Here is a 12,520-nt window from a genome sequence, read left to right on the forward strand (position 1 = left end):
GGCTGGATTGGTCGCGGGGGCGGGTGGAGAGGAATACTTAGCTGGGGATTCGCGGCAGAGGAGCGGAAGTTGGCTGCCGGCGTGGTTGAAGCGTGTGTAGAGTGAGAGGAGGAGCGTTTGTCGCCTTGGCGTCTGTCAGCAGGTGAGCGTTGCCGGGACCTTCTTTAAGGGGCTCCCGGCCCCTCCTCAGACCCAGCGGTGGGGGATTCCGTTGTGAACTTTGTGAACGTTGGTCACCCCCTCCCCCACCCCCGCGAGGGTAGACGGAGAGGCGGTCGCGCGACGCGCTGGGGCTGGGGCCCCGGGAGTGGGGCCTGGTTCGAGTCCCGCTCTCGCCTCCTTGAGCTGCTGGGAGGTTTCAGGTGGACACCGAGCACTGTGAGTGGGAGTTGGGGTCCTGCCTTCTGCGACTCAGCTCCCGAGGCCAAGTCCTCACCCCCCCCCACCCCCCTCTCCCCGCCGCTCATTGAACGGGGCCGTGAAAACTCGCTGACGCGACTTGTGACTGCATAGTGCAACTAGAAACTTCTCTCGGCCCCCACGCCAGGGTTGGACCGCTGTCGCGCCCTGCCGGCCAGACTCCCGCTTCCACCCGGTGGAAAAATAACACGAGCCGCCTTTCTCGTGTCACATTTTTTCTAGCAAGGACGTCTTAGTGGAAAAAAAAAAAAGTTAAAAGAAAAAATACAGGTGGAATGAATTTTAATGTTATCTTTAACCCAGTATAGCCAAAATAGTATTTCAACAAGTGATGGGCCTAAAACATACAAATGAGATGCCTCACGTTCTTCTGCTAGGGTACTGAGGCTTCGAAGTCCCCTGTTTTAGGGTTACAGCTACACTTTCATCGGAAATAGTTGGTCTGGCTTTGGGTTTCCTAAAATTGACACTTGAAAATGGAGAAGCGCGTGCCCACGCTGTCGACAACAGGCTTAAAAGTTTTCCCCGAGCTCAATTACACACCGGTTTTTTAAATGTCAGTGTTAGTTAGAATTAAGTGACGTGGAAGGTTCTATTTTTACAGCGCAGCTGGAACTGTCTCCAGGTGTTCACAAGCCCCTGTGGCAAGTGGTTCCTGTATTCCTGGACAGTGTGGGTCTGAAACCGGTTGGATCACTCTTTTTAAAAATCAAAAAAAAAAAAAAAATTTTTTTTTTCATGTTTATTTTTGAGAGCGAGACACGGAGTGCCAGTGGGGGAGGGGCAGATGGAGAAGGAGACACAGAATCCGAAGCGGGGTCCAGACTCGGAGCTGTGGGCCCAGAGCCGGTCGCAGGGCTTGAACCCCCGAACCCGGAGATCATGACCTGAACCGAAGTGGGACTCTTAACCGACTGAGCCACCCGGCGCCCCTGGATCAGTCACTCTTTAAACATGAGTGTTTTTCTGCTTTCCGGGTGAGAATGTGGTCTTCCAGGCTCTACAGCCTTGTTTCTGGTCACCGCTCCCCAGGCCCGACCCCAGCTTCAATTCAGCCACACTGTCTTTTTGTTTTTGCCAACCTGACCTGGCATTTCCAGCACAGAACCCCTCTCCACCCAGAGCCTCTTCCCCTGCTCTTGGCGTGGCTGGTGCCAGGCCTACCTGTTCAAATGTGCTTTTCTCAGAGAAGCCTTTCCAAGGGTCCCCTGGCCAGTGTTCAGACTCCGCGTGTAGGCCTGAACACCAATTCCAGCTCCTAGCTTTTCTTATCCAGCCACCTCTGTGGTTTTGGTACACTGAGTTGTAAGGCCTCGTGATGCTAGGCTTTTTTTTTTTTTTTTTTTTGTATTTATATCTCTTACATTAAGTACAAAAATGTTTTGTGGCTAAAATCATTGAAAGTGTTTTTTCCTTTGAGATGATTTGGCTGCAAGAAAATCCACTTTTATGATCGGCTGTGATTTCTTGGCGGATTTTCGTGACTGAGAAAGTCTGATTTTCAGATTATTTCCAAATGTAATTCAGTTGTTTATATGAATACTGCATTTAATGATGAACGAAGTTGCCATGATGTTGTTTTCTAGACGTGTCATTAAATACTGATTCACTCCAACTTTGTAGTGTTCTTTTTGCATTGTGGAACTCCCCCGGGGCCCCCCCCCCCACCTTTTTCATACCGCCTGAAAAGCTCATCAGCCACAAGCGTTATGTCTGTGGTGCTAATGAAGTAAATGGCTCCGTCTGTAATGAGTTCTCCATACAGCTGGCTGAATAATCTTCAGTTGTAAACCAGATCATGTCATTACCCTGCTTAAAACCTTCAAAGGCTCCTCAGGTTTAGAATGAAACCTAAGGTCTTTACTGTGGCTCAGGCCCTGCACCGTGACCTCAGCTGACCTCTCAGGCTTCATCACCTAGTCTTCCTCTTGTTCCCACCCTCAAGTCCTGCCGGCTTTATTTACCATCTTTCAACACACCAAGCTTGTTCCTGGTGTAGGGCCTTGCACTTGCCGTTCCCCCTGGAATGTGCTGTTTTCGGATAATTGCATGGCTGTCTCCTTCTCGTCGTTTGTGGCTCAACTCCAGTGCCCCTCTCAAAGAGGCTTTCCCAGGCCACGCTAGTTAAAGCAGCTCCTTTTTTTTTTTTTTTTTAAATGTTTATTGAGAGGAGAGAGCAGGGGAGGGGCAGAGAGAGGGAGGGAGACAGAATCCCAAGCAGGCTCTGAGCTGTCAGTGCAGAGCCTGATGTGGGGCTCATACCCATGAACTGTGAGATTGTGACCGGAGTCGAGACCAAGTGTTGGATGCTTGACCTTCTGAGTCACCCAGGCACCATAATGCAGCTTTTCCTTACTCACATCACCCTGTTTTACTATCTTGGTAACATTCAGAACTTAAATTGGTTTTAGACTGTGCTGCTCTCTCATCATCCCTCAGTAGATGGACAGCTAGTTGAGGGCAGAGCTCTCACTTGCCTCACATTGACCTTTGAGTGTATTCAAAAGAGTAAATTCACATAAAGGGCTTAACATAGTACCTAGAGTCTGAAGAGCACTCCATGACATAAACCTTTAGTAGTATACAGTAATAAGGAGATGAGTCTTTATTCTTAACATAATATTTCAGGTGCACACACACTTGGAAAGGTATAAGAAATGCTATAACAAAATACATTTTTACCTGTTTCCCAGCTTAAGGAGTCAAACATCAGAGATACCATTGTGAGGCCTTGTGTACCCCTGCCTCAAACCAAGTCCTTTCCCCTTGTAACTACAACCCTAGATTCAGGGTTTATTTTTTCTGTGCGTGTTTGTACAATTTAATATCTGTGTGTCTTTAAACAATGCATAGTATTATGTGTCATGTTCTACAGTTTTTATATAAATGAAATCTGTGCAAAAAAGAGTTGGCCATAGTAGGTATGAGACTGCTGTCCTTTAGGAAGGCCTGTTTGCATGGTTGGCCCTTGACTGGTCTCTAGGAACTTGGATTTCAGAAGAGTTCTGCCATCCCCTAAAGAGTGGTTCTTGGTGCCTAAACTGTACAATGTGCTTTATGTTGAATATCTCCTTTCCTTCTGGAGTCTAGTGTTTTTGGTACTTGACTAGCCCCCAATAAATACCCTGGGCATTGATTCTCTAATGAGCTTCCAGTGGGCAGTATTTCACGTGTGTTGTCCCAGCTCTCCTGGGGAAACTAAGTGCATCCCACATGACTCCACTAGGAGAGGATTCCTGGAATCTTGTGCTCCAGACTTTGCACCATGGACCTTTTCCCTTGGCCAGTTTTGCTTTGTACCCTTTCACTGTAAGAAATCATAGCTGTGTGTAGGCTCTATGCAAAATTCTGTGAGTCCTCCTAGTGAGTCATTGAACCTAGGATGATCTTGGGGACCCCGGACAAGGTAGCATACCGGACATATACTTAAAAGGTGAGGCAAGCATGGCACCTGTGGCACAAAATCTGAGGAGGCGTTCACTCTCAGGGTCACACAAGTGTCCAACCTATACAACGCTGAGGGTGAGTGCCTCCCAGAATTTTCATTCTAGACACCTTGCTTGCTCCACTCTGGTTACAGCCGTTACCTCTGAAACTTGCTTTTTTCGTCCAACATAATGCCTTTGCAGCGTATATGTGTTTACGTATGTGTAACATCGCTGCAAAAGCATTATGTTGGACCCAAAAAAATAACATTTTCATTGCTGTAGCTATGCTGTCTGATGTGGTAGCCATTTTCTACTTGTGGCTATTTGGATTTCAATTAATCAAAATTAAATACAAAGTTCAATTCCCAGTCACTCTTAGCCACATTTTATGTGTTTAATAGGCACCCTGTGACTGATGGCAGCCACATTTGGACAGCATGGGTGGAGAATGCTTCCACGGTCACAGAAAGTTTTGTTGGACAGTGTTTACTTACCTTACCCATTTACCTCTTGCTCAGTATTTAGGTTGTTTCTTGTTTTCTACTCTTGCAAACAGTGCTTCAGTGGTTGTTGCTGTATATGTCTCCTTGTACACACATGTAGGAGTTTCCCTAGGATACGTATCAGGAGTTGAATTACTGGGTTATGGGAATATCCGCCTTTCCTAGATATTGCCAGTTTGCTCTTCAGAATGACCATTCCAGTTCTTACTCCCCCAGCAAGGTTGCTATTGCCCAGTGTCCTTATCAATACTTGGTACTGTCAGAGTTTTACGTTTCTGTTTTCTGATTTGTGTAAATTAGTGGTTTCCGTTAGCATTTTCCTGATGACCAGTGAGATTGAGCTATTTATGTCTGTTTATTGAGCCTTTATCTTCTGTGAGTTGCCTCTTCATATCTTCGCCCGTTTTCCTGCTGGATTGCCCTCATCTTATTGAGTATAGATGGTTCTTCTCACATCTGAAAATTGCCTTTTCATTTGTATGGTGTCTTTTGAAGTTCAGAGTTTTTTATTACTATGTTAATGTCATCAGAATGATCATTCTACTTAAAGTTTGTGTTTTTTGTGCCCTGCTTAAGAAATCTTAACCTGTATCTACTCTTTTTTTCCTCCATGGAAGTTTTACTTTTCATATTTAGCTTTTAAAAAATCTACCTGGAATTTATTTTTGTTTATGATGTGAGGTGGGACTGTGTTTTTGTTTTTTCCACACAGAAACCAGTTGTCCCGGTTTCCTTTATTGAGTAGTTCAGTGGTTTTCAAAATGTGATCCCCTGGTGATCCACGAGGTAAACCATTTTCATAATGGTTCTAAAGGGTCACCTCCATTTCTCATTTGCACAGTGTTGTCCTCTGCACGACTCGTAGAAAAGCAGTGGTGGGTAAAACCGCTGGTGCCTTAGCACAGGAGTCCGTGCAGTGTCCCCATAAGGTAGTAGCAGTTGTCCTTGTATTCCTTGCCGCTGCCACACATTCATTGTGAAAATGATTTCGCCTAAGAGTGTCCTTGAAGAAGCCATGAAAAGTAGTAATTGCGTTCAAACTGAGCCTCTGAACAAGTCTTTGTAATATTCTGTGTGGTGAAATGGGAAGTTTGCATGGAGCACGTCTATTGCTGAAGAGCAACGGGAGGTGAGGAAGTGCACTTGTACAGTTGTTTGAGTAGAGGTGGAACTGGTGCCTTTTTTCATGGAACACCATTTTTACTTGAAAGAATGACAGACGGTAGTTATTCAGTTAAGATATTTGGCCGATATTTTCTCAGAAATGAATGAAGGGAGCTGGTCACTTCGAGAACCATTGGTGGTCTGTTGCCAGTGATAAAATTTGAGCTTTCAAGCAGAATTTAGTCTTTGGGAAAACTTTTATTCACCATGAGCCTGACTACTTTGCAATATTTAAAGATATTTTTCTGATGAGATCAGTGGTGATATTAACAAAGAAGATTTTCAAAATATTGTATAGTAATTCAGTAGATCAGTATTTTCCAATAGGCCAAGGGGGCTCAATGTTACAGTATGAAAAATTCATTGATACAGTTTCATATTCCACCTTACAACCAACTCTTAATTTTTTAAACATTTTTAAATTTATTTTTGAGAGGCAGAGAGCATGAGCATGGGAAGGGCAGGGAGAGGCAGACACAGAATCCGAAGCAGGCTCCAGGCTGTCAGCACAGAGCCTGATGTGGGGCTCGAACTCACGAACTGCGAGATCATGACCTGAGCTGAAGTTGGACGCTCAACTGACTGAGCCACCCAGGCGCCCCTGACCTTACAACTAACTTGAACACACCACTACTTGTTGAGTTTTGGTAAGTAATAAAGTAGGATATCCCCAATTAGCTGAAAAGGCTATCGCACTCCTCCTTTTCTAACTGCATCTGTGTGAGGCTGGATTTCCTTTATGAACTTCAACCAAGACAGCATATTGCAACAGATTGATTGCAGAACCTGTGTGAGAATTCTGATCTCTTCTATTGGGCCAAACACTAGGAGCTTCACAAAATGTAAAACAATGCCATTCTTTTTACTACTTTGTTTTTAAAAACATAGTTATTCTTACAAAATAGCTGACTTATGTTAACATCTGTTGGATTTATTAGCTTATGTATTTTTTAAATGTTTATTTTGAGAGAGAAAGAGGATGAGTGGGGAAGGGGCAGAGAGAAGGGGGTGGTCAGAGGATGGGAAGCAGGCTCTGTGCTGACAGCAGTGAGCCCCGTGCAGGGCTTCAGCTCTTGAACTGTGAAATCATGACTTGAACTGAAGTCGGACGCTTAACCGACTGAGCCAACCAGGTGCCCCTGATTTATTAGCTAATTCAAATTTTTAAAAAAATTGTCAGTTGTAATTTCTAATTTAGTAAATATACATAGAAATAATCCCTATCCCTATAAACAACAGCTCTTTAGGGTTCTCATTAGTTTTTTTTTTTTTTTTTTAAGATTTAATTTATTTTTTAACTTAAATTTTTTTAGTGTTTGTTTAGAGACAGTACGGAAGAGGGCCAGAGAGAGAGAGAGAATCCCAAGCAGACTCTGTGCTCCCAGCACAGAGCTGACATGGGGCTCAAACCCATGAACCGTGAGATCATGACCTGAGCTGAGATCAAGTCAGACGCTTAACTGAGCCTCCCAGGTGCCCCTTAATTTTTTTTAAGAGCAGTTTCAGGTTCACAGCAAAATTGAGAGTAAGGTACAGAGATTTTCTGTATGCCCCCTGCCTCCCCTTTTCTCGTGCATGGCCTCCCCCACCATTAACATCCCCACCAGAGTGGTATATTTATAGTTGATCCTACATTCATATATCATTATCACCCAAAGTCTATAGTTCACATTAGGGTTCACTCTTGGTGTTGTACGTTCTGTGGATTTGGACAAATGTGTGCCGTCATCATAGTCTCAAGAGTATTTTCTTTGTCTCCCAAATCTTTTGTGCTCCACCTAGTCCTTCCCAATTCCACTCATGAAGTTTTGTGAGGGTAAAGGGATCCCAAGACCAAAACCCTTGAGATCCTCTGGATCAATCCGTCCTTTCTCTAGTGATTTGTAACCTCTGTCTAGAACAAGTTTGTGTCCAGTCACGGGTCTCTTCATGGTCCTGTTTGTCTTCCTGTGCCAACACCGCATTTTCTTAAACATTACCACATAAGAACCAATCTTTGTAAGGGCTGGTTCTCACATCTAGTTCTTCATTCTTTCAGAGGTATCGGTTATTCTTGGTTTTTGTTATTCCACAGAAAGTAGGACACACGAATACTTTTTCCTTTTACAAAAGTAATACATGCTTAATGAAAAAACTAAAAATTTTTTTAACGTTTATTTTTGAGAGACAGAGATAGAACATGAGTGGGAGAGGAGCAGAGAGAGAGGGGGACACAGAATCCGAAGCAGGCTCCAGGTCCTGAGCTGTCAGCACAGAGTCTGACGCGGGCCTGAACCCATGAACCGTGAGATCATGACCTGAGCCGAATCGGATGCTTAATTGACTGAGCCACCCAGGCGACCCTGAAATAATTTTTTTAAATGCAGAATTGGAAGAAAGTAAGTTACTCACTGCTCATATTCTGAAGTATAGCTTTATATTCTGATGTTATATGTGTGTATATATACGTACATGTAATGTTAACCTTAAGGATAAAACTGAGTTTTAACAGCAAAAACGGGTTTATTTGGGAATAAGAGAATTGCATTTTGGGACTTGCAAGCTGTGACCAGACAAAACCTTACCATAGGCAACTCTAAAGGACAAAGGAGAGGTATGCTCTTATAGAGAAAAGGGAAAGTTGGGAAGGCTGTTACAAACCAAAAGTGCTTTGGAGTGAACTGGCAGTCCGAAGTGTAGTGGCTTTTCATAGGCTGAGCTAATCTGTCTCTCTTCAGCTGGGCTTTTGTGGGGCAGGGTGGGGGGGAGGATTGGTTGGGGGGAGAAAACCTTCCTCCTGCTGGGGTAGGGAAGTAGTATCCACTTGCTAGGTCCATCTCTTCCTGTTGGGTCTGCAAATGACTGCTGGCGATAGGGCACGAGAGCTCCACCTTCTGGCCTCTTGACTCCATTTTAGTGAGGTTTCCCTTTATTAATTTTCACAATATACGCATGCATGTGTGTGCACATGCACAAATACACACGTTTATGTAACTGTTTATGCGCTGTTTGTATATAAGTGTCATTCAAAAAGGTGGGTCATGCTTTATCTTTTTTATATCTAAATTTTTATACAAAATCTTATTAGAAATTTATTTCCATGTCATTTAATGTTCTTCTGCACCATCTTTAAAATTTATTCATTTATTTATTTTTAAATGATTTATTTATTTTTGAGAGTACAAGCAGGGGAGGGGCAGAGAGAGAGGGGGACAGAAGATCTGAAGTGAGCTCTGCGCCGACAGCAGCAAGCCCGATGGGGGGTTCAAACTCGCGAGATCATGACCTGAGCCAAAGTTGAATACTCAACTGACTAAGCCACCCAGATGCCCCTTGCATCGTGGTATTTAATGGCTATATGTATTGTTTTATGTGCCTGATTTATGTAATGATTTTCTGTGCTGAAATTTTATTTGTTGTGTTTCACTCACAGAAGCCTGACCACAGTGAACCTTCTTGTTGCTAAGTTTTCATGTGCATTTGTGATTGTTTAGGATTGATTCCCAGAAGAGGACTGGTTGGGTTACAATGAGGGCTTCAGTTGTGAGAGGCTGGCATCACTTAGTTGAAGGTGGAGGGTTGTGGAAGACAGTGGGACAGGACAAATAGAAAAGATAGGCAGCTGCGAGGATTTCGGTCAAGGAGAGTCCTGGTGCAGTGAACGTGATATAAGTGGGGGAGGGAGGAGGCAGCCGGGGCCTGTCCTCATTGCTGGTTTCCATGACTGATGTTTGAAGGGGTAAGAGAAGAGCAGAATAAGCCTGTGGATGTTGTGGGGATTGAGGACTGGCCTCAGCCTGGCTTCCCCAGGTCTTGCCGAGAGTTTGTGGGACAGAGGAGGTTTTCTCTGGGTTGGAGGCCCCCAGTGCCTTTAGCCTTTTGGGGGTCTGGAGAGAATCCTCTGTGGCTCTGCATTTAGGCCGTCCTTCTGGCTTGACTCACATCAGCCTGCTCTGGACAGCCCTAATACTACCTACGTGGGGACTGTTGGGGAGTGTGGTGTGCTTAGTGGGCATCTCCTGTGATGTGAGGAGCCAGATCATCAACCCTCTATATTGTGTGCCACATGGGGTTGGTGAACAGAGATTCACAGGGAGTGGGCAGTTGCAGCCAAGCACAGACATCCCTAGAAGCAGCTCCTGGGATCAGAAGACCAAGATGGAGGCCTGGTCCAGCTCTTTCTTATTAGCCAAGTGAATGTGGGGATAAGCTGTCCTGGGCTTCGGCTTCTGCAGCCATAAAACAGGGCTAATACCTGCCTCGTCGGGTCACTGAAAGGATTAAAATGGATGGCATGTAAAGCATCTGCGGGATGCAGACACTTTGAACTGCCCAGTTGTCCTGTTTGAGTAGGTCATCGTCACTCTAAGCTCAGTTTCCTCATTTGACGAATAGGGATAAGAATACATACTTTGTGATAAGTACATGCGGTGAATTGTAGGAAGGAACTTGGAAGTGATAAATGTCAACGTAAGTGTTACCGTTCCTGGGCATGTGCAGATGGCTGCACCAGGTATGTACGGGTGCCACTAACAGCCACCTGAGGGTCACAGGCATCTGGCACGGCAGATTGAGATTGTGCTAGCAGAGGAGGGTGTGTGCCGTGCTGGGGAGAGTAAAGGACACAGAGGTGAAAGAGCTGGTTGTGTTGTAGAACCTCCTCTTATGCTGGGATTTGATCTCAAAACCAGAGCACGAAGTCAGAATCATATGTAGTTAAATTTGATTACCCTTAAAGTCCCCACACCTGCTCACAGAGTGTCTCAGTCCAGTACCATCAGCTCCTCTTCCAGCATAGGAGCAGATTGCCTTTTCTTGGGTTGGGTACCAGCAGAAATAGTGAACTTAGGTTTCAGGGCTGTGCTAAATTAAACTCAGCATTGCGCAGTGAGGGGCACATGGGAACCGAGAGCAGTGGAAGAAATGGCCGATTCACACAGTTCCATCATTTGTAACTCTCGTCTCAGGCTCACTCTAGGTCTCCCTTTCATTTCAGCTTTCCATCCTTTAACAAATATTTATTGATCACTTACTGTGTGTCAGATGCTGTGCTAGACACTGGGGAACAGCACTGAACAAAAACACACCATTCTACATTACATTCTGGTTGGGGGGGGCAGATAATAAACAAGCAAAAGAAGTTTCTTAGTTTGCTAGATAGGAGTGCTATGGGAGACCAACGAAGCAAAATGTATTTTAGGGAGTTCTGGAGTAGCCAATTGCAGTTTAAATGGAGTGGCTTGGGAAGCTCTGATTTTCATAAGCAGGAGAATTCTCTGCAGGAGAATAAGTGAATGCTATGGAATGGCCAGGGCAAAGGCTCTGAGGCAGGTGCCTGCATCTTCGTGTGCAGTGAGGAACCCAGCGTGGCTAGAGTGGAGGGAAGCAGGAGGAGAGCCATGGGGATGAGATCTGATGTCGTAGAGCCTCATAGGTCATTGTTGGGCTGACTTTGGCCTTTTGTCTGGGCAAGAGAAGAGGTTACTGGAGAGTTTTGAGCAGAGGAGGGACAAGGTGCTTGCCAAGATCATTCTGGTTTCTGTGTTGAGAAAAGCCTGAAAAAGGACAAGGGAATTAGTTAGGGGAGTGTTGCAGTGGTCGTGATGAGAGACAGTGGTGGCTTGAACCAGGGTGATAAGAATTAACTGTGGATAATTTGAAGTTAGAACCACCATTCCATTTTCTGTCAGTTTAGATGTGAGGTTGAACAAAGAGGTAAGTTCAAAGGAACCTCCAAGGGTTTATTCTTGAGTCGCAGATGGATTTGCGATTAGTTGAGGTGGGGAGCCTATGAGAGGAGCTGTGGGGGACAGGTTTGGACAAGTTAAGTTTGAAGTCCTGCCAGACACCTAGGGGGAAATGTGGAGGGGGTAGGTTGGATGTGAAAGAATTTGGAACTCAAGGCAGAAGCTCAGCCTGGAATTCTGTGTTTGGGAGTTGTCAGTTTATAGTTATTATGTACAACCATGCAACAAGGCTGAGATCTCCTAAGGAGTGAGTGTAGGTATCTGGTCTCACCGGTGTTAAGAGTCAGGAGATGAGAAGGAACCAGCCACAAACTGGGAAGGAGTGGCTGGAGAGGTGGGAAGATAATCAGGAGTGTGGCATCCTGGATGCAGATGTTGGAGGGAGGGAGGCACAGAGAGATGCTCGCACTGTTTGAATAGTCCTTCCTCTCTCGGAGCACTGGGAGCTGCATTTGAGAATGTGCAATACACGTGATGCGGTCCCACCTTGGCACGTTTGAAAATGCACCGTTCCAGCAGCATGTGGGGGTCTAGGAATGGCAGGTGGAACGAGACAGGCACAGCATACAGTGCCTGCACTCTGCGTGAAATACAGCTGGTGGGGCTTCTCTGACACTTGATATGCAGTGGCCTGGCCAGAGAGACTTGGGCATTCATCTAGGCACTGTAAGCCAGGTTCCCCGTCTGCAAAATGGAGATCTGATAACCTCCCCCATAGAGCATTTATGCGGATTCAAAGAGAAACTGCACCTGAAGTGCTCAGCCAGACCCAGGAACTTACAAAGTTCTCTGTGTTAGGATTCTGTGACTCGCCAGGCCTCTGCGGTGGGTTCAAAATGCTGCAGTGCAGGTTCTCACCGTGTCAGCCTCATGGGGACACTCTGAGCAGATCCACTCACCCACTTCTTACCCCCCAGCGAGTCACGCCACTCTTGTCATTCCAAGAAATCTTAATTTCTTTATTGTTTGATTTTTTTGACTCAACAATTTTTTTTAAACTTTTTGTTTTTTTCTGAAACGTTCTTGTTATGAGCCTTTTGTTTTGTTCTCGTTAAATGCACTCGACCCAAAATTGGTTTGGCATATCGAAAAGGAGACCAAGGAGGGACTGGGGGGCATGGGAGAGAGGGGAGGAGGCCCGAATGGACACAAGAGATATTGAGGGTGAAAGAAGAGGTACACAGAGACAGTGAAAAAGACACAGGGAAAGAGGTGTTGACAGAGAAAGGAAGGCCAGGGAAACAACAACAAAAAATACTAAGATTTAAAAGCAAATGAA

At 45.2% G+C, this 12,520-nt stretch overlaps 1 long non-coding RNA gene across 1 annotated transcript in view; it reads left to right on the top strand.

Moving 5' to 3' along the window:
- The window catches only part of LOC121014091 (uncharacterized), a 19,246-nt gene continuing 6,726 nt past the window's right edge, over positions 1–12,520 (top strand). Inside the window, exon 1 of the long non-coding RNA XR_005783035.1 lies at positions 1–142. This is a non-coding gene — a long non-coding RNA (uncharacterized LOC121014091). The remainder of the gene's footprint in view (positions 143–12,520) is intronic.

Source organism: Herpailurus yagouaroundi, unplaced genomic scaffold (genome assembly GCF_014898765.1).
Source record: "Herpailurus yagouaroundi ecotype Mexico unplaced genomic scaffold, PumYag 200, whole genome shotgun sequence".
In the NCBI taxonomy this organism is placed as follows: Eukaryota; Metazoa; Chordata; class Mammalia; order Carnivora; family Felidae; genus Herpailurus; species Herpailurus yagouaroundi.